The 23,554-nt window shown below is 45.1% G+C and overlaps 1 pseudogene; it reads left to right on the plus strand.

Annotated features, from left to right (window-relative positions):
- Positions 1-600: 600 nt before the first annotated feature.
- LOC127340341 (uncharacterized) lies at positions 601-11,705 on the plus strand (annotated as a pseudogene).
- Positions 11,706-23,554: the final 11,849 nt, after the last annotated feature.

Below are 23,554 nucleotides of genomic sequence, written 5' to 3' on the forward strand. Positions count from 1 at the left end.
AAGCTTCAATTCCTTTTACTAGTTGCATTTCTGGGCATTACTGATGAACAAAAGTTTAGCACGATTTCTGTAAAGAATTGAGGATGAGCTTCGCAGGTCATCATTCCTGCAATGAACTTGACATATTCTCTGCATAAATATTCTTTACATATTTTTGGTGGGCAGGTGTTGTACCTCTGCATAGATTTTATCCTGTTCAGAGAATCAATGTGTTTATTGAGTCCTAGTATGAAACTGTTATGACCGGCCTGGTCTACCGCCGGAGGGGGCCCATTGGCCCAACCGGCCAAGCTTAGTTAGGGGCTTAGCCCAGTTAGCAGATTAGGGTTTCGCAAGTTCTCTTATATATACAAGTTGTAATAGACTAAATCAATCAAGCAATAATCAGATATCTTTATTGCCGACTCCCAGAGGAGTCGGCCTTCTCCCGTCCGGGCCGCCCAAACCCTAGCCGCCGCCTTCCGCGTGCTCGCGACGGCGCCCTGCCGCCGGCGCCGCCTTCCTCCCTCTCGCTCTCAGCACTTCCACCCCTACAATCTACGCCCTCGCCCCGGTAGAACCCTAGTTTCTACCAATTTGGTATCAGCGACCTCTACGATCATGTCTTCGAGCCAGCCCACCGCCACCACCGCCGCCGCCTCCGGGACGCTGCCGGCCTCCTCTCCGTCGCCGCGCGCAATCGCGCCGCCCTCCACGGGCGCCGCGGCGCTGGCAGAGATGTCGCCGGCGCCGCCCCCTCTCGCGGCAAGACGCCGACGGCCATCCGCGACCTCGCCACCGCCGTCCGTGGCATCCGCACCTGTACCTCATCGATGCGCGAGGGATGACTACGCCGGTCTGTCGCCACCCTCGCCGCATACCCGGCCGCGCCGACAGCCCTTCCCGGCCGGGAGCGCCCGCTCCGCCCCCGGCCTCACCGCCGCCGCCACCGTGGGCGTCCACGGCCGCCGACCCCCAGCCGGGCCCCGCCTCGCTGCCCCGGGGGTGCCCATCCAGCGGGTCCAGTTCCCGCCATCGCCCTCCCGACTCCCGGCGTGGGTGACCGCGACGGAGCCCCCGCCGATCCACTCGGCCGCACTGGCGCCACCCCCCGTCTACACCACCGCCGAGGACCCCCCGCGCCCGTCCTTCCCAGACCCGCCGCCCGCCCGCTTCGCCGAGCCGTCCGCTGGTCGCACGGAGTACCCCGCCCAGGGCGCCACCGGCCTCGCTCCCCCACGCTACGCCAAGCTGGAATTCGCCACATACGACGGCGTCGAGGACCCCCTCAACTGGCTCAACCAGTGCGAGCAGTTCTTCCGGGGACAGCGTACCCTGGCTTCGGACCGGACGTGGCTCGCCTCGTACCACCTCCGCGGCGCCGCCCAGACGTGGTACTACTCCCTGGAGCAGGACGAGGGTGGCATGCCTCCATGGGACCGGTTCCGTGAGCTCTGCCTCCTCCGCTTCGGCCCTCCAGTCCGCGGCAGCCGCTTGGCGGAACTTGGGCGTTTGGCGTTCATCACCACGGTGCAGGACTTCGCCGACCGCTTCCAGGCCCTCGCATGCCATGCGCCCGGTGTGACGGGCCAACAGCGCGCCGAGCTCTTCATTGGCGGCCTCCCGGACCATATCCGCGTGGATGTCGAGCTACAGGCCCCGCGGGACCTCCAGACGGCGATGCACTACACGCGCGCTTATGAGCGTCGCGCCCAGGCGGTTCAGCAGACGCCCCTAGCCCGCGGCACCGGCGCCGCCCGACCTCCTCCTCCGGCTGCGGCCGCCACCCGCCCCGCCCCACCTGGACCGACTGGCCCTGCCCCCGCAGCGACACGCACGTTCCGCCGCCTCACCCCGGCGGAGCAGCTCGAGCGCCGCCGCCTGGGACTCTGCTTCAACTGCGACGACCCATACACGCCCGGTCACGTGTACCCTCGCCTCTTCTACCTGGAGACCGTCGACGTAGAATAGGGCGACCCGATGACCGGGCCGGTTGCCGCGGCATCCGAGATGGCCGGGCCGACCGACGCAGCTGCCACGGCCTTCGTCGTGTCCCTTCACGCGCTCGCCGGCATCCGCCACGAGCGGACGATGCTGCTTCCGGTCACTATCCAGGGCGAGCCTCTGGTGGCGCTACTGGACACGGGGTCTACGCATAATTTCCTCCCCGCCGCCACTATGCGCCGCCTCGCGCTACAGCCGACAGGTGGGGATACCCTCCGCGTGACCGTGGCCAACGGTGACCGCCTCCACTGCCATGGGGTGGTCCAGCACGTCCCCCTTACCATCGGCGACGAGCACTTCGTCATCACCTGCGCCGGCATCGACTTGGGCTGCTTCGACTTCATCCTTGGCGTCGACTTTCTGCGGACGCTCGGACCCATCCTCTGGGACTTCGACGCCCTGACGATGACCTTCTGGCGCCAGTGTAGGATAACGTTGCATAGAAAACAAAAAATTTCCTACGGCGAACACGCAATCCAAGCCAAGATGCAATCTAGAAGACGGTAGCAACGAGGGGGTATCGAGTCTCACCCTTGAAGAGATTCCAAAGCCTACAAGATGAGGCTCTTGTTGCTGCGGTAGACGATCACTTGCCGCTTGCAAAAGCGCGTAGAAGATCTTGATCACGATCGGTTCCGGCGCCACGAACGGGCAGCACCTCCGTACTCGGTCACACGTTCGGTTGTTGATGAAGACGACGTCCACCTCCCCGTTCCAGCGGGCAGCGGAAGTAGTAGCTCCTCTTGAATCCGACAGCACGATGGCGTGGTGTCGGTGGCGGTGTAGAAGTCCGGCGGAGCTTCGCTAAGCTACGCGGGCAATATGGAGTGGAGGAGCTTGGCTAGGGTTTGGGAGGGGTGGCCGGCCACTCTATGGGGGGCGGCCAGCTTGTGGTCTTCGGGTGGCCGGCCCCCTCCCTTGGCCCCTCATTATATAGGTGGATCCCAAGTGTTGGTGTCCAAGTCTTCGAATAAGACCCGAAACCAAAACCTTCCATAGGAGGGGGAAACCTAGCCCAACTAGGACTCCCACCCAAAGGTGGGATTCCCACCTCCCATGTGGGGGGTGGCCGGCCCCCTATGGTGGAGTCCACTTGGGACTCCACCCCATCTAGGGCTGGCCGGCCATGGAGGTGGAGTCCCTTGTGGACTCCACCTTCCTTGGTGGTTTCTTCCGGACTTTTCTAGAACCTTCTAGAACCTTCCATAGAACCTTCCGCGACATTTTATTTCACATAAAATGACATCCTATATATGAATCTTATTCTCCGGACCATTCCGGAACTCCTCGTGATGTCCGGGATCTCATCCGGGACTCCGAACAAATATTCGAACTCCATTCCATATTTCAAGTGCTACCATTTCAACATCCAACTTTAAGTGTGTCACCCTACGGTTCGAGAACTATGCGGACATGGTTGAGTACTCACTCTGACCAATAACCAATAGCGGGATCTGGAGATCCATAATGGCTCCCACATATTCAACGATGACTTTAGTGATCGAATGAACCATTCACATACGATACCAATTCCCTTTGTCTCGCGATATTTTACTTGTCCGAGGTTTGATCTTCGGTATCACTCTATACCTTGTTCAACCTCGTCTCCTGACAAGTACTCTTTACTCGTACCGTGGTATGTGGTCTCTTATGAACTTATTCATATGCTTGCAAGACATTAGACGACATTCCACCGAGAGGGCCCAGAGTATATCTATCCGTCATTGGGATGGACAAATCCCACTGTTGATCCATATGCCTCAACTCATACTTTCCGGATACTTAATCCCACCTTTATAACCACCCATTTACGCAGTGGCGTTTGGTGTAATCAAAGTACCTTTCCGGTATAAGTGATTTACATGATCTCATGGTCATAAGGACTAGGTAACTATGTATCGAAAGCTTATAGCAAATAACTTAATGACGAGATCTTATGCTATGCTTAATTGGGTGTGTCCATTACATCATTCATATAATGATATAACCTTGTTATTAATAACATCCAATGTTCATGATTATGAAACTAATCATCTATTAATCAACAAGCTAGTTAAGAGGCATACTAGGGACTTCTTTGTTGTCTACATATCACACATGTACTAATGTTTCGGTTAATACAATTATAGCATGATATATAAACATTTATCATAAACATAAAGATATAAATAATAACCACTTTATTATTGCCTCTAGGGCATATCTCCTTCAGTCTCCCACTTGCACTAGAGTCAATAATCTAGTTTACATTTGTAAAGATATAACACCTTGGCCTTCCGGTGCTTTATCATATTTTGCTTACGGGAGAGGTTTTAGTCAACGGATCTGACACGTTCAGAAACGTATGTATTTTGTAATTCATTTCCGTCTCAACGCATCACTCATTTCCAAATGAGTCGGCATTAAATATGTTTGGTCTTCTGGTGGAACCTTAATTCCGCGGTCTGAAATATGTCACTAATATTGTCACACACAATATAGCTTCAAAGTTCTGACACTATCGGAACTACACCAAGTTCTCAAAGAACTTCTTGACTTAACATCCTTTGTCATTGTCAAAACAATGACATACTCTGCCTTCTTTTGTAGAATCCGTCACAATATTTAGAACTCTTCTAAATCTAGCATAGACAACTTCTAGCTCATTGTGCTACCTTTTAAACAACACTTAGTCTAATTTGAGATTTGAAATTTTATTTTCATATGTGACAAAATTAGTATCGGTGCAACACCTTACAGCGATTTGTTTTGTCATTTCTCCATATAAAACTATATATATATATACTTGGTTCTTCTTAAGTACTCAAGAATATTCTTACTGTTTTTCAGTGATCATCACATGAATCATGCTCATAACACTCTTAGAGCATAGGATATCTGATTGTGTACATATTATTCGTGATCTATAATCACTCATGTGTTTTTACTCATTGAGTGTCAGATACACTCAAGTCTTGTTAAAACTTCACATGACAAGAACATCTTCTTAATATTTCTATATTGAACTACTTCAATATCCATCATATGTACTTTGACTTAAACTTATTTATGTGTTTCAATCTATCTTCATAGATCTTGACACTAAATTTGTTTCAGTCCATATCCTTTCATTGAAGTTAATTCTCAATGAAACCTTTTAATCAAGTATATAATTACATCATTTATAACCAACTATATGTCACCTACATAAAGTATTATAAATGTGTCTTAGCGCTCCCACTTAATTTCTTGCAAATGCAAGCCTCTTCATCGTCTCTGATGAAATCAAAAACTCTTTGACTATTTCATCTGGTGAAGATTCCAACTCCGTGATACTTACTTCATCCAATTGAAGCTTGTATAGCTATCTAGTATTCCACGGACCAGCAAAACTCTTGGTTGTATCTTGTATACATACTTCTGTTAAGTAGTGTATTTTGCCATCCTACTAGCATATCTCATAAAAGAAATATGTAGTGATTACTAGAATAATCCACATAGACTATAAGCATTGCTACGGAAGATCTAATCTTATCGTATTCAACACTTTGAATTTTGTCGTAAACAATTTTTCGACAAGTCAAGCTTTCTTCAAGGATATTTCTTCCAAGTCTATCAATTTCATAGATCTATTTACTTTCATAAAGTATTCATCTATCTTGGATTTCATGGCGTATAGCCATTTTAACGAGTCGTGGGCCCATCATAACTTCTTTGTTTGTAGTTGGTTTATCATTGTTCAAAATCAATCCTTTGTTCACAAATCATTTATTTGATCACAAAGTAAACCATACCTACAAGGTTCAATATGTACTTCGATCTCCATGGCTAAAACACTTTGTAGTCATGGGAGCCATGATCGTCGTGGCCGCTCAAACAAATTCCGATGCTGCGCTACTTTGATCATTATGCTCAGGTTCATAAACCTTATCAAATTATATTGTCCTCCCACTCAAATACTTCACTAGAAACAATTTCTCGGAAATAAGAAACATTGACAAACACTTTTGTCTTTGTCTCGTGGGAAGAATTCCCAATTAAATCTCTGGGATAACCAACAAAGACATTCATCCGATTTTGGTTGTAAACTTATTTACTTATGCTATGCATACCAAAATTTTAAGAAAAGACTATTAGGATTCATACCCATACCATAACTCGTATGGTGTCATTTCAACGGATCATGATGATGCTCTATTAAGTGTAAAAGCGGTAGTCACTAAAGCATAATCCACAAAAATATAATGGCGTCATAATATTTTATCTCATCATTAATCCAACAAGGTTTGGATACATCTCTCGGATACTTCATCATCACTATGATACTCCAAGAAACGTGAGTTGTAGAACAATTTCATAACTCTCTTAGATGTTCGCTAAAACTCGTAATTCAAATATTTCCACCATGATCCAATCATAGATATTTGACTTTTCTATTACGATGATTTCCACTTCATGCTGAAATTTATTTGAATCCATTCAAATATTTCAAACTTTTCCTTATTGAATATATCCACATATATACTCAATTCATTGTTTGAAAGTTTTCATGAAGTAGAAGAATCTCCCGCACACAACTATGCCTAGCGAACCACATACATCATCATGTATTTTTCCACTAAGTTAGTTGCCCGTTCAACTTTTGGCCTATGAACGGTATTTTAATCATTCTCTTTAGAAAAGATTTACAAGCGCCAAATGATTCAAAAATCAAATGACTCCAAAAATCCATTTGCATGGAGTTCCTTCATGTGTTCCTTTCTAACATGACCTAAATGGCGGTTCCACAAATAAGTGGAATTCAAATCATTTGCCTTATGGCATTTTAGCGTCGATGTTATGTATGTGTGTTTCACCATTAAGATTTATAATAACTTATCCATCGTATATGGAGTAATGTCATAATTTGAACAACTCATTGTTTTCATTTGACCAGAGCAAAATAACAATTATTAAGTTCTTTATTATAAATTCTAAAGGCTAGATAGAATGCTAACGACGAACATAATTACACTTTATTTTGTTCCAGTCGTGCATTCCTATCATATTCCTTGTCGATCACTTAGGCCATTGTATTCTTGTATTGCGTTGTTTTGTATGACACTTCATACCAACCAATATAGTACTAATACCCAAGAATTTCATATTGTGACCTAACTAGGAATACAACCATAACATGTATATCATTTATATACACCTGAGCTAGACTTTCTAGTCTTTTCTTTCTCTCTGCCAAAATATCTTTTGCAGTTTCTCTTTTAGCTTTTCTCATTATTCAGAGAAACATATAAACTTCAATAACTTCTCGGTTTGTTGGTCAAATACCAATAACCTTGAGGTTCTTTACTTTGAAGTTGATCATCATATGACAAGTGTTCCAGATTTCACTATTAGTAACTTTGTAATATGATGAACAATTTCACTCATAATTTTATCCATCATATCATGACGACTTTCCGAGACCATGTCTGTACATGCTAGGCTCGTAAAGTTTTAACCTTGGTATTTGCATGTGCAAATCTAGCTTGCACCCGTTGTATGCACTCGTAGAATCTATCACACCCGATCATCACGTGATGCTTCGAAACGACGAGTCTTAATAACGGTGCATATTAAGGATGGTCACTTCATGGATATGCGAATATTGTTAGTGCCCCAATAGTTGGAGGATTGTGACGCCTGGCGTCTTCAACCTTCATACATTCCCATAAAACTTATGAGTTTATGTAGTCTCACCAAATTATATTCTATTATCTTGTAATAAGGTCTTAGATATCACATATATATCATACCTTGATTATTTCTGAAAACTAAATTTTCAGCTCCTTACTTTTCAAACAGATTTGAATTTCAAGTTTCACGGAGACAAGATAACTTTAGGTACTAATTGAAACCATAGCTCTTTGAATCAACAATGTGAGGTTTACTAAAAGTTTGCAATAGGACTTAATCAATTCTTGATTCTTTAACAATACGGTTCCAATCCGTAAAGTTTCTTATCAGATTTTAACAGTATTTCTATCTCAATTACAAGACTAACGCATGGTAGAAAAACAGATGCCAATACTACAAAATTAATTCAAAATACTACTCAGACTATGTTTATGATAAATAGTTCATGTTTTAATCTAATTACTAATGAACTCCCACTTAATACAACATCCCTCATAGTTGTTAAGTGGTACACGATCCACATCCACTACACCAAAACCGATCATCACGTGAGATGATGTAGCTTCAATGGTGAACATCAACATGTTGATCATATCATCCATATGACTCGTGTTCAACCTTTCGGTTTCCGTTGTCCCGAGGCCATGTCTGTACATGCTAGGCTCGTCAAGCAAACCCAAGTATTCCGCGTGTGCAACATGGCTTACACCCGTTGTATGTCGAGTTTATCACACCCGATCATCACGAGATGCTTCAAAACGTCGAACAATGCAACGGTGCATACGAGGGAAGAACACTTTATTATCTTGATATTAATGTGAGGGATCATCTTATAATGCTACCGTCGCGATCTAAGCAAAATAAGATGCATAAAAGGATTAACATCACATGCAGTTCATATGTGATATGATATGGCCCTTTTGTCTTTGCGCCTTTGATCTTCATCTCCAAAGCACGGACATGATCTCCATCATCAACGGGCATGATCTCCATCATTGTCGGCGTAGCGTCAAGGTTCATGGCGCCGTCTTCATGGTTGTTCACCTCATGTAGCAACTATTACAACTACTTTGAAATACTACTCAACATGAAAATTAAAGACAACCATAAGGCTCCTGCCGGTTGCCACAATACAATAATGATCATCTCATACATATTCATCATCATATCATGGCCATATCACATCACCAAACCCTGCAAAAACAAGTTAGACGTCTCTAATTTGGTTTGCATATTTTACGTGGTTTAGGGTTTTCGTGTAAGATCTAATCTACCTACGAACATGAACCACAACGGTGATACTAGTGTTGTCAATAGAAGAGTAAGTTGAATCTTCACTATAGTAGGAGAGACAGACACCCGCAAAGCCTCTTATGCAATACAAGTTGCATGTCGAACGAGGAACAAGTCTCATGAACGCGGTCATGTAAAGTTAGTCCGAGCCGCTTCATCCCACTATGCCACAAAGATGCAAAGTACTCAAACTAAAGACAACAAGAGCATCAACGCCCACAAAACCATTGTGTTCTACTCGTGCAACCATCTATGCATAGACACGGCTCTGATACCACTGTAGGATAACGTTGCATAGAAAACAAAAAATTTCCTACGGCGAACACGCAATCCAAGCCAAGATGCAATCTAGAAGACGGTAGCAACGAGGGGGTATCGAGTCTCACCCTTGAAGAGATTCCAAAGCCTACAAGATGAGGCTCTTGTTGCTGCGGTAGACGATCACTTGCCGCTTGCAAAAGCGCGTAGAAGATCTTGATCACGATCGGTTCCGGCGCCACGAACGGGCAGCACCTCCGTACTCGGTCACACGTTCGGTTGTTGATGAAGACGACGTCCACCTCCCCGTTCCAGCGGGCAGCGGAAGTAGTAGCTCCTCTTGAATCCGACAGCACGATGGCGTGGTGTCGGTGGCGGTGTAGAAGTCCGGCGGAGCTTCGCTAAGCTACGCGGGCAATATGGAGTGGAGGAGCTTGGCTAGGGTTTGGGAGGGGTGGCCGGCCACTCTATGGGGGGCGGCCAGCTTGTGGTCTTCGGGTGGCCGGCCCCCTCCCTTGGCCCCTCATTATATAGGTGGATCCCAAGTGTTGGTGTCCAAGTCTTCGAATAAGACCCGAAACCAAAACCTTCCATAGGAGGGGGGAAACCTAGCCCAACTAGGACTCCCACCCAAAGGTGGGATTCCCACCTCCCATGTGGGGGGTGGCCGGCCCCCTATGGTGGAGTCCACTTGGGACTCCACCCCATCTAGGGCTGGCCGGCCATGGAGGTGGAGTCCCTTGTGGACTCCACCTTCCTTGGTGGTTTCTTCCGGACTTTTCTAGAACCTTCTAGAACCTTCCATAGAACCTTCCGCGACATTTTATTTCACATAAAATGACATCCTATATATGAATCTTATTCTCCAGGACCATTCCGGAACTCCTCGTGATGTCCGGATCTCATCCGGGACTCCGAACAAATATTCGAACTCCATTCCATATTTCAAGTGCTACCATTTCAACATCCAACGTTAAGTGTGTCACCCTACGGTTCGAGAACTATGCGGACATGGTTGAGTACTCACTCTGACCAATAACCAATAGCGGGATCTGGAGATCCATAATGGCTCCCACATATTCAACGATGACTTTAGTGATCGAATGAACCATTCACATACGATACCAATTCCCTTTGTCTCGCGATATTTTACTTGTCCGAGGTTTGATCTTCGGTATCACTCTATACCTTGTTCAACCTCGTCTCCTGACAAGTACTCTTTACTCGTACCGTGGTATGTGGTCTCTTATGAACTTATTCATATGCTTGCAAGACATTAGACGACATTCCACCGAGAGGGCCCAGAGTATATCTATCCGTCATTGGGATGGACAAATCCCACTGTTGATCCATATGCCTCAACTCATACTTTCCGGATACTTAATCCCACCTTTATAACCACCCATTTACGCAGTGGCGTTTGGTGTAATCAAAGTACCTTTCCGGTATAAGTGATTTACATGATCTCATGGTCATAAGGACTAGGTAACTATGTATCGAAAGCTTATAGCAAATAACTTAATGACGAGATCTTATGCTATGCTTAATTGGGTGTGTCCATTACATCATTCATATAATGATATAACCTTGTTATTAATAACATCCAATGTTCATGATTATGAAACTAATCATCTATTAATCAACAAGCTAGTTAAGAGGCATACTAGGGACTTCTTTGTTGTCTACATATCACACATGTACTAATGTTTCGGTTAATACAATTATAGCATGATATATAAACATTTATCATAAACATAAAGATATAAATAATAACCACTTTATTATTGCCTCTAGGGCATATCTCCTTCAGCAAGGGACGCCACATTCGCTGGGAGGGTCTCGGGGGCACATCTCCCGCGCCGCAGCTCCAGCTAGTCTCTGGGGCCGACGACGCCGACCACCCCCTCCTGACGCACCTCCTGCAGCAGCACGGCGACATCTTCGAGGAGCCGCAGGGCCTGCCGCCCCCACGAGCATGTGACCATCGCATACACTTGCTCCCGGGGTCGGCGCCAGTGGCGGTGCGCCCATACCGCTACCCCCAGCTGCAGAAGGACGAGCTGGAGCGCCAGTGCGCGCTCATGTTGGCGGCGGGCATCATCAGGATCTCCACGTCCCCGTTCTCTGCGCCGGTGCTCTTGGTGCGCAAGTCGGATGGCACGTGGCGCTTCTGCATCGACTACCGCGCCCTCAACGCCCTCACGCTCAAGGACAAGTTCCCAATCCCGGTGGTTGACGAGCTGTTTGACGAGCTCCACGGCGCGAGGTTCTTCACCAAGCTCGACCTCCACTCAGGCTATCATCAGGTGCGCATGCACCCGGAGGACATCGCCAAGACGGTGTTCCGGACACACCATGGCCACTTCGAGTTCGTGGTGATGCCTTTCGGCCTCACCAACGCGCCCGCGACCTTCCAGGCCCTGATGAATGATGTTCTTCGCCCATACTTACGTCGTTTTGTGCTGCTTTTTTTCGATGATATCTTGATCTACAGCGCATCATGGGCGGAGCACCTGTAGCATGTCGCCATCGTCTTCAACGAGCTTCGAGCGCATCGACTTCACCTCAAGCGCTCGAAGTGCTCGTTTGCGACGACCTCGGTGGCCTATCTCGGTCACGTCATCTCCGCCGACGGGGTGGCAATGGATGCGGACAAGGTGGCGACGGTCGCCGCCTGGCCGACGCCGCGTTCACCACGCGCCCTCCGCGGGTTCCTGGGCCTCGCCGGCTACTACCGGAAGTTCATCCGCGATTTTGGCCTCATCGCCTCGCCGCTCACGCGCCTGCTGCGGCACGAGGCCTTCGCTTGGGACGACGAGGCTACCGCTGCCTTCGAGGCCCTCAAGGGGGCCCTCACGACAGGCCCCGTTCTCCAAATGCCGGACTTCGACAAGCCGTTCATCGTCGACTGCGACACCTCCGGGGCGGGGTTCGTTGCCGTCCTTCACCAGGGTGACGGGCCGCTCGCCTACTTCAGCCGGCCATTTGCTGCACGCCACCTCAAGCTTGCGGCGTACGAGCAGGAACTCATTGGCTTGGTCCAGGCCGTCCGCCACTGGCGTCCCTACCTATGGGGGCGCTCGTTCCACGTACGTACGGACTACTACAGCCTTAAGTTCCTCTTGGACCAGCGGCTATCGACGGTGCCCCAGCACCAGTGGATCAGCAAGCTGTTTGGCTTCGACTTCACGGTGGAGTATCGTCCGGGGCGCCTCAACACGGTGGCCGACGCCTTGTCCCGCCGCGACGCCGATCCCGACGCCACTGAGGGAGACTCGGACGGACGCCTGCTCTGCATCCGCTCGGGGCCCTCCTTCGTCCTCTTCGACCGCATCCGCCAGGCGACGGTGTCCGCGCCGGATGCCCAGCTTCTGCGGCAGCAGCTCGACGCGGGTGAGCTGGATGACCCTTGGCGCGTCACCGACGGCCTTCTCCTCCATGGGCGCCGCGTGTTCGTCCCCGACCATGATGACCTCCGCCATCAGGTGCTGCTCTTGGCGCACTCCGCCGGTCATGAGGGTGTCCAGAAGACCCTCCACCGTCTTCGCGCGGACTTCTACATCCCTGGCGATCGGGCCATGGTCCAGGATTGGGTGCGTTCGTGTGAGACGTGCCAGCGCAACAAGACGGAGACTTTGCGCCCAGCTGGTGTCTTGCAGCCGCTTGACGTTCCTTCGCAGGTGTGGGCCGACATCTCCATGGACTTCATCGAGGGCCTTCCGAGGGTGGGTGGCAAGTCTGTCATCCTCACGGTGGTTGACCGCTTCTCCAAGTACGCCCACTTCATCGCGCTTGGCCATCCCTACACGGCGGCGTCTGTGGCCCGCGCCTTCTTCGACGGTATCGTCCGCCTACACGGGTTTCCCTCGTCCATCGTCTGTGATCGAGATCAGGTGTTCACGGGGCACGTGTGGCGGGACCTCTTCCGCATGGCTGGGGTCCAACTCCGGTTCAGCACGACATTCCATCCTCAGATGGACGGCCAGTCCGAGGTCGTCAATAAGGTGATCGCCATGTATTTGCGCTGTGTTACAGGTGATCGTCCTCGCGCTTGGGTGGATTGGCTTGCATGGGCGGAGTACTGCTACAACACCTCCTACCACTCCGCCCTGCGTGCTACGCCATTCGAGGTGGTCTACGGTCGGCCACCACTGATACGTCTCTGACGTATCGATAATTTCTTATGTTCCATGCCACATTATTGATGTTATCTACATGTTTTATGCACACTTTATGTCATATTCGTGCATTTTCTGGAACTAACCTATTAACAAGATGCCGAAGTGCCGATTCTTGTTTTCTGCTGTTTTTGGTTTCAGAAATCCTAGTAACGAAATATTCTCGGAATTGGACGAAATCAACGCCCAGGGTCCTATTTTGCCACGAAGCTTCCAGAAGTCCGAAGAGGAGACGAAGAGGGGCCACGAGGGGGCCACACCCTAGGGCGGCGCGGCCCCCCCCTTGGCCGCGCGACCCTGTGGTGTGGGGCCCTCGTGCCGCCTCCTGACCTGCCCTTTGTAAGGGTATATTGCCCCTATGTGTGGTTTTGGTAATTAATGACAACCCCTATGGACTAATGTTTTCATTGAGTTTATATGAAGGAATATTCCATAGGTTCTACTTGTATTCCATGAGTTGGATTCAAGTATTGATGCCATGAAGATAAATATATACCTTGTGCATTGGCATCAAGATCATCGATTTGAAGATATATATGTGATATGATCAAGAAGAAGAAATGAAGATGGAGTTCTTATGTGGAACTCAATATTAGCCATGCTCTAGCTTATGTGATAAGCAATGAATGATCAAGATCTTGAGTGCTTGATTCCAAGTGAAGAATTCTATATACACCTCAAGATAGTATGATAGAGCATGAGAAGATACTAGGTTGACCAATACAAAGAGTGAAGAATAGATTCAAGTTCAACACATGAAGCATGAAGAATGTGCCACGAGAAGTCATGTGGTATGGTAAGCCGTCTCAATTATGCTTTATGAACTAACCCATCATATATGTTCCCTTGTGTTGTCTATGTGGGTTAGGTATCTTTCCATGGGCATGCATCAAAAGTGAGATCTCATATAGCCCATGAGAGGATGACGTCAAGTGGTGATCGTCATCAAGGTTGAGTTGGGCAAGTTCAAGTTGAGCATCTCGAGAGGATCATATGCTTGAAGCTTGACATCCATTTGATGATAATGGACATGTGAAGATGTATATCAATGGAGCTTTCCCATCATAGTGTATGGGGGAGCATTTGTGAGTCTTCACGAAGTAACGATGATCAAGTGAGGCATTCCGGCTTGAGTGGAGCTTGAAGAGATATCATCAAGATCAAGCGGGATGCGCAAGGCAAAGGTATGGCCTTGCTAGGATTTCCTTTTACCGGTCTCAAGGTGGTTGTTGGGAGACCGGGTTATAGGATACATAGCCGCACTATCAAGAGGGGCTTTCGGTTGGGTAACTTGATCACATCGTCTTAGGGAGCTCAACCCTTTGCATGATTTGCATTCCATAAATCTTATTGCTTCTTGGTGTTTCTCTGTGTGAGGTTCTTGAGCTTGTTGCTAGCTTTACAGCAAGCCCAAGTTCATCTAAAACGGAATCCATATGCATCTTCTATTGCGTTTTCAATCTTGGAGGTTTTACCGGTGTCTCTTTTATAGATAGGTCAAACATTCATCTTATGGTTTTTACTCCGTGGGTGGACAATGATGTTTCTATGCATAAAGTTGTAGGTCTTGTTGTTCTCATTCCAACAAGCCCAAGATCATCGAAATCGGAGTCCGGACGCAAAAGTTATCATGGTTTTTGTAAATCATGTTTTTCATGTTTGGCCCGGCGCGCCGGCTGTCTCACCGGGTCGTCCGGCACAGACCGGCTCCCAGACCGGTGCCATCCGGACGGTTTCCAGGGGGCTTTCAGGGGCGCCCGGTCCCTGGCCCGGTCGACCGGGTTTTCCGCCAGGCGGCCCGGTCCCTGGCCCGGTCTGACCGGGTTTTCCGCCAGGCTGCACGAAAAACTCCCAGATCTGCCCCAAACGGTCATATTTCGTTTGGCTATAAAAGGGGCTTCTTCCCCAACAGTTTTCTAGGGTTCTTGAGCACGTTTTTGACCACCATTGTTGAACCTCTTGAGCTTGCTTCCTCTCCCTTCCCTCCCATGATTCTTGCTCATTCTTGAGGGATCTAAGAGAGGAGATCTAGATCTACAACCTCCACCAATCCATTTCTTCTCTAAGTGAGGGGAACTCTTGGGATCTAGATCTTGGAGTCTTTTGTTGACTTTCCCCATTGTTCTTCCTCTCCAATCTCATCTTAGCATTTGTTGCTTGGGTGGAATTTGAGAGTGAAGGATTTGAACACCTCTAGTGTTCTTGCTTTGCATCATTGCATAGTGTTGAGCTCTCCACCACGATTTGTTCGAGTGAGAGACCGTGAGCTTGTTACTCTTGGAGGGTGACCTCCTAGTTGGCTTGGTTGGTGTCCCGGTGATCTCTTCGTGGAAGATTGTGAAGGGGCCCGGGCTTCTCCTTCGTGGAGCTTGTGAAGTGGTTGTGGAGCTTGCCATCTCCGGAGCGGAGGAAAAGCTAACCATAAGGAAAGGGCCATTATCCTTCGTGGGTGTGGTTCGGAGAATAGGGTGAGCCTTCGTGGCGCGGGGAATCCTTCGTGGGACCTCCACTCCTTCAAACGTGACGTACCTTGTTGCAAAGCAAGGGAACACGGGAATACATCCTCGTCTCCGCGTGCCTCGGTTATTTCTATACCCGAGCTCTCTTTCTTTGTGATAGCCATCGTGCTTGAAGTACATATATCTTGCTATCACTTGTGCTACATATATCTTGTGCCTATCTTGCTTAGCTCTAGTTTCTATTGTTACACTTAGTTGAGCTTAGCATATTTAGGGTTTGTGCTTGTAAACTAAATGATAGTTTAATTCCGCATTCTTACAAGACAAATCCGCAAGAGTTTGTAATTGCCTATTCACCCCCCCTCTAGGCGACATCTCGATCTTTCAATTGGTATCAGAGCAAGGTCTCTCCTTGATTAAGGCTTCACCGCCTTGAGAGTAAAGATGTCGGCTAGTATAGTGCACAATGACACAATTATTTTTGTTGGCACAAATTATCTTTTGTGGCGAAATTGCTTGCTTTGCAATCTTCGGACCTTGTGTCCAAACATTGAGCAATTTCTAGATGTAGGTTTTTCTCCTCCGATGGATCCTCAAAATCTATCTTTAGAGGATGAGAAAAACTTACATCTTGAAGCTCTAGTATCTAATGAGCTTTTATTCTCCTTGAGACCCGATTTTCGTAGGTTCTTGATATATATAAAGCGAAAATCGTCTCATGAGATGTGGATCAAGCTTAAGGAAATGTTTGGTGGATCCACTTCTCAATTGGTTGGTGGTGACTCTGAGGAGCTCTCTTCCTCTTCACATCATGAAGAGCTCCAAGTTGCTTCCACCTCCGGCCGTGATGATATATCATCTACTTCCACTTCACCAACGTGTTGCAAGACACAAGGTAATGATATGGTGAGTGGTGAGGGAAATTGCAATGTTGATATTGTGCTCAATAGTGATGACTCTTCATCTCTATCTCATTGCAATGTTTCCTCTTTGGACCTAAACACATCGAGCATTGAAAATAATCTACATGCTTGTGTTGATAGTCCTTGCATATCATGTGTAAATTGTTTACATAGATCTCATGATGATATGCTTGCCTTGTCTTGCTCCCATAATCAAAATGCTTCTATTTCCTCTAGTTGCTTGTTGACTAACAATGTAGAGGAAACCGAACACTCTATGGATCAAGACATGACTTCAAATGAGGATTCAAGAATATCTTCATCTTCATCCTCCGGTATGCACATGTGCCTTATGGAAAATGGATCAAAGGTATCTCCTACTTTGACTCCTAACACGTCCTCTAATGATGAGAATGATGATGATGATAATGATGAAGAATATAATACCTTGGTGCATGATATGTCAATGGTTTATGCTTCTCTTCGTGGTAATAAAGAAGCTCGTGCTAATCTCGAACACTCTATGGATACCTTGTATAAATATAGGGAAACCATAGTAGAGTTGGAGTCCCATGTTGAAAATGGGGAAATGAGATTCACTCTCCTCAAGCATGAGCTAAAAGATGAGAAGCATACTAATTTTATGCTTACACAAAAAATTGAATCCTATATGCATGAAAATGAGAAAACTATTGTTGATGCTTGTGCTACTAATTCTACTTCTTGTGAAGCATCTATCTTAAAGGAGAATGTTGAGTTAAGGGCTCAACTTGAGTTGCTAACTAGCAATTATAGGGAATTGGAAGAAAGTCATAAAAAGCTCTCGGGCTCTCATGATGACCTTCTAATTTCCTATGATGGGATTAAGTTAGCTCATGAGGCTAGTATCACTAAGGTAACATCTTGTGAGCCTCATGTGTACATTAGCACAATCTCTACTACAAATGCTATATTGCCATGTGCTAGTCCTTGTAATCCATCTTGTCAAACTAGTGATACACCTTGTGTTGGATTACTCACTTTGTCTTGTTGCTCTAACAATGAAGCTTCTACTTCCTCTAGTACTTGTATTTCTACTAACCATGTAGAGGAAATCGAAGAGCTCAAGGCCCAAGTCCTTTCTTTGAAGAAAGACTTGGAAAAGCGTCATGAAGGGAAATCCGCACTTGACAAGATGCTAAGTGTGCAACAATCCCCCAATGACAAGAGTGGACTTGGATTCAACTCCAATAACAAGAACAAGTCCAAGAGCAAGAGCAACAAGAAGAAGGGCCAAGACAAAGTCAAGGATCCGGCCAAGTTGGTTTGCTTCAAGTGTAAGGTTGAAGGGCATCATGTTAGATCATGCCCATTGAAGAAGAAGAAGCACTTGAGTGAGAAACAACAAGGGAAACGACCACAAGGTCAAGGTCAAGCTCATGCTCGACCTCAAGTTGAAGATATGACACTTCCCAAGAAGAATCAAGATATTGTTCCCCAAGAGAAGAAATCAATAAAGAAGAGAAAGGGGAACACTTGCTTCTTATGTCGTGAGAAGGGGCACTTTGCTTCTTCTTGCTTAGGTGGTACCTTATCTAACCCTATAATTGTTGATAATGATTATTCTCTAGGGAAGGATAAGGATGGCAATGTGTTTGCCAAGTTTGTTGGAACTCAAAGTGGTTTCAAGAAAAGAACCATTTGGGTTGCCAAGCCTATTGTGACTAACCTCTTAGGACCCAACTTGGTTGGGGACCAACAATCTCAAACTTGATCAATAGGTACAAGTGGAGGGCATTGGAGACTTGGCTACTTCATGAAGAATTAAGGGATCTTCATATATTATATTTTGACCAAGCCAAGTCGTATGGATCATCATCTATATCTTATATCCAATGTCCCTCCTTGCGGTAACTTATACTTCAACTCTTCATATTCATTGTAAGTTACTTGCCCCTTTGCATGTTTGGTTTTGTATCAAATATGTGTTTGTATGTGTTGAGTCTTACTTGCCTATCTTGTGTATTCAAGTATGTTTGTTTGACTCATCATATACTTGTGTATTGTTTTGAGCCCAATGCATCTTGATGATATCTTATTTGGCTCTCTTTGAGTGATTAATGGAACATCCCATTTTGGGGGAGTGATATGCATTATGCATCTCTCTTTCTCTAAAAATGTGTGTACATGGGTATCACCACTTAGTATTGATATTGCAAGATTATCTAGTCACTATGTGGTATGCCATACTCATGAGAAATTCAGATTCTAAATGTCCATTAATCATCTCTAGTTGAATTTTAGTTGCCTCTTGTTTAGAAGAAATGTTTTATCACATTATGGGGGAGTAATATGTTTTGTACATATCACAAGCCTAGAAAATGTGAACATATGAGGTTATGCCACTTAGTTTTGATACACGTAATTATCTTGATCCTAGGTGGCATGTTTGCTCAAACAAGCTCCACTTATAGTAAAAAGCTTTTATTTGCTCATCTTTTGGTTCTTGTTTGAGTAAGAAATTCTTGGTACGGTTCTTCCTCAAATACATATCTCTATATCTTATTTGGGACACCGTTTGCTTCAAGTTATTCTAATCATTGCCGTGCGTGATTGTTTGACTAGTTGAAGCTATCAAGAATCTTCATCCGTGCATAGTGCTTAATTCTATATACTTATCCTATGTCTTTTATTGTGAAGTTGATCCTTACTATCGTTGTCAATTCACCACCGGAAATTATTTCCAATATACTCATTGTCTTTGACAATTGATAACCTTATATGTGGTTGAATTTATGGATCACCTTCACCTTGGATTGTTTCTTACTTCCTTATTTTATTCCAAGAAATCTTTATAACTCCCATATGTCTTCCTTGTCCCTTTGAAAAATCTTTTGATAAATCCCCTTGATTCATATCAAGTGTTTGTTTTGGAATACATACCTTTTCCTTACGGTACATTGTGCCATTGTGAAAAGTGTAGTGGGTTTGGTTTATTTGTTCGAACCTTGCTCCTTTGGGAGTTTTGCTATCTCATTCCTTCTTCTATGCTTTATATGTTGAATGAGATAAGATCTTTGAGCGTGTTTGCTTTATTTCATCATTTATGCTCAATGGTCTCTTCTTAGTTCATTTGTTGAACTTTGTTGAACAAATCTTTTGTGATTTGCTTCTTAGATATAATTTGGACAACAAATTTGTTTTGTGACACCTCTATGCCTTATTTAATTTCTTTGGTGTTTTGTCCAAAGTATATCTTTCTTGGATCTTTAAAAGTTTTGGTGCATGCTTATATGTAATTTGTTTATACTTGTAGCATGCTTGCTTTCTTTCGATCCATTATGTAGGATATACTCCATCAAATCCTAAATGGCTAAGATGTGCATGAAATTCAAACTTCATCTAAATATGCACATGTTTATATGGAGTGTGTCCTATATATTGTGGTTAGTCTAACCATGTTGGACCCAATAAGTTTGGGGACCAAGATGTACTTGAATAATGTTTTAGGTACATTGGAGATGCAATGGAGGCTTGTCTCATCTATAAGGAAGGTGTTATCACCATATGAGAATTGGAGTCAAGCTAGGATGATCAATGAACTCTTATCTACTACATCAAGTCATTGCTATCTCGGTAACAAGTATCTTATTCATGCACTCTCATATAGCATCCAACCTCTTGTAGGTTGTATCTTGGCATGAAATTATTTATTTCGAAAATATTGCGGTTCTTGAAAAACCCTTTTAAAGTAAAACTTCTTATTGAACATTTGAGTAATTTGAGAAGATGCATATGATAGGTTATATATATATATCATATTTTATGATTCACCTATCACAAATATGCCCTCTAGCAATTTATTGCATATCAATTCCTCAAAGAGCTCTTGTGTGCAATATTGATGAGTTTGTGAAATAAATCCGTATTTGTGATACTTGTTGCCTTTCTCAAAACACTCCAACTAGCTCTACTTCCCTTATTGTTAGTTGTGTTGTTTTTGAGGTTTAACTTGGTTGAAGTTCATTCATATACCATAAGTGAAAATTGAAGCCATAGGCTATATATGCTTCTTAAGCAAACATCTTTTGGTATATTTTATGACTTCATCTTGGATATCTCGTCTTATCTATTTTGTTAACCTCTTGTGTGTGCATGTTTCTTTATGGATCACTTTGTCCACTTTAGAAACTCATATACATAAGAGCGTTAATCCATCATCTTGATATCCTTGTTCTTTGCCGACCATCTTTTACCCCTGTTGTTTTTAGTGGGTTGGTAAAAAAAAATTGAGTGCTTGGTTTATTTATTTTCTTCATGCACTCATATCTCGTAATTGTTGTACTAAAGTTGTTCTTGATAAGCATACTCTCTTTATCTTAGTTGTGTTCTAAATGATATATAGGGAGTGAGGATTCCATGTTTGTGCATATTGTATTCAAATGCAAACATTATAAATTGTGCACGAACCTTGGGGAGCTTTCTTATTTTTAGAAGCACTATATCTCTCTTATCATGATATCTTTGTTTGTCCAATTGGATCTTTGATTGCTTGCTTTATTTGTTGAAGCTCACTTCGCCATGTTATCTTTATGCAATCTTTGATCCTCAATATAGTTTGACTTCCTTCAAGTATTCATCATTGGATATGTGCACTTGATTCCACTCAAATTATGAGAAGTGCACACTTTGGGGAGGAACTCACATTATATTGGCCTTCTAAATTTTTCACCCATTTTGACAATCGATGCCAATGGGGGAGAAGTTTAGAGGGTTTAAGGGAATGGTTTTATACTTAAGTTTGGTTTGTGCTTAAGTGTTTTGCCTCTCATGCATTCCATATTTGTATGTCTTGCATGGGTGTATATATATAGTGGAAATTGTCCCAAAGGTTAATCTTGACAATGTATGCAATGAATTCATGTTCATCACACGTGCATACCTTGTGGGGGAGTTTTCTCTATATATATTGGTTCTACTCACATCCCTTGCATTTGTTGTAGTTGTGTGAGTAGAGACGGTTTTGATATGGGCTAGTAGCTTTGTGTTACTTGACCATATCAAATACAACCTCTTGTATACAACTTATTCTCGGATAAGTTGCGTACTTGTTTCTAATATTCATTATATAAACCCTCTTATTGTGTTTGTCATCAATTACCAAAATGGGGGAGATTGTAAGGGTATATTGCCCCTATGTGTGGTTTTGGTAATTAATGACAACCCCTATGGACTAATGTTTTCATTGAGTTTATATGAAGGAATATTCCATAGGTTCTACTTGTATTCCATGAGTTGGATTCAAGTATTGATGCCATGAAGATAAATATATACCTTGTGCATTGGCATCAAGATCATCGATTTGAAGATATATATGTGATATGATCAAGAAGAAGAAATGAAGATGGAGTTCTTATGTGGAACTCAATATTAGCCATGCTCTAGCTTATGTGATAAGCAATGAATGATCAAGATCTTGAGTGCTTGATTCCAAGTGAATAATTCTATATACACCTCAAGATAGTATGATAGAGCATGAGAAGATACTAGGTTGACCAATACAAAGAGTGAAGAATAGATTCAAGTTCAACACATGAAGCATGAAGAATGTGCCACGAGAAGTCATGTGGTATGGTAAGCCGTCTCAATTATGCTTTATGAACTAACCCATCATATATGTTCCCTTGTGTTGTCTATGTGGGTTAGGTATCTTTCCATGGGCATGCATCAAAAGTGAGATCTCATATAGCCCATGAGAGGATGACGTCAAGTGGTGATCGTCATCAAGGTTGAGTTGGGCAAGTTCAAGTTGAGCATCTCGAGAGGATCATATGCTTGAAGCTTGACATCCATTTGATGATAATGGACATGTGAAGATGTATATCAATGGAGCTTTCCCATCATAGTGTATGGGGGAGCATTTGTGAGTCTTCACGAAGTAACGATGATCAAGTGAGGCATTCCGGCTTGAGTGGAGCTTGAAGAGATATCATCAAGATCAAGCGGGATGCGCAAGGCAAAGGTATGGCCTTGCTAGGATTTCCTTTTACCGGTCTCAAGGTGGTTGTTGGGAGACCGGGTTATAGGATACATAGCCGCACTATCACGAGGGGCTTTCGGTTGGGTAACTTGATCACATCGTCTTAGGGAGCTCAACCCTTTGCATGATTTGCATTCCATAAATCTTATTGCTTCTTGGTGTTTCTCTGTGTGAGGTTCTTGAGCTTGTTGCTAGCTTTACAGCAAGCCCAAGTTCATCTAAAACGGAATCCATATGCATCTTCTATTGCGTTTTCAATCTTGGAGGTTTTACCGGTGTCTCTTTTATAGATAGGTCAAACATTCATCTTATGGTTTTTACTCCGTGGGTGGACAATGATGTTTCTATGCATAAAGTTGTAGGTCTTGTTGTTCTCATTCCAACAAGCCCAAGATCATCGAAATCGGAGTCCGGACGCAACAGTTATCATGGTTTTTGTAAATCATGTTTTTCCTGTTTGGCCCGGCGCGCCGGCTGTCTCACCGGGTCGTCCGGCACAGACCGGCTCCCAGACCGGTGCCATCCGGACGGTTTCCAGGGGCTTTCAGGGGGCGCCGGTCCCTGGCCCGGTCGACCGGGTTTTCCGCCAGGCGGCCCGGTCCCTGGCCCGGTCTGACCGGGTTTTCCGCCAGGCTGCACGAAAAACTCCCAGATCTGCCCCAAACGGTCATATTTCGTTTGGCTATAAAAAGGGCTTCTTCCCCAACAGTTTTCTAGGGTTCTTGAGCACGTTTTTGACCACCATTGTTGAACCTCTTGAGCTTGCTTCCTCTCCCTTCCCTCCCATGATTCTTGCTCATTCTTGAGGGA

The sequence above is a fragment of the Lolium perenne genome, chromosome 3 (assembly GCF_019359855.2).
Source record: "Lolium perenne isolate Kyuss_39 chromosome 3, Kyuss_2.0, whole genome shotgun sequence".
In the NCBI taxonomy this organism is placed as follows: domain Eukaryota; kingdom Viridiplantae; phylum Streptophyta; class Magnoliopsida; order Poales; family Poaceae; genus Lolium; species Lolium perenne.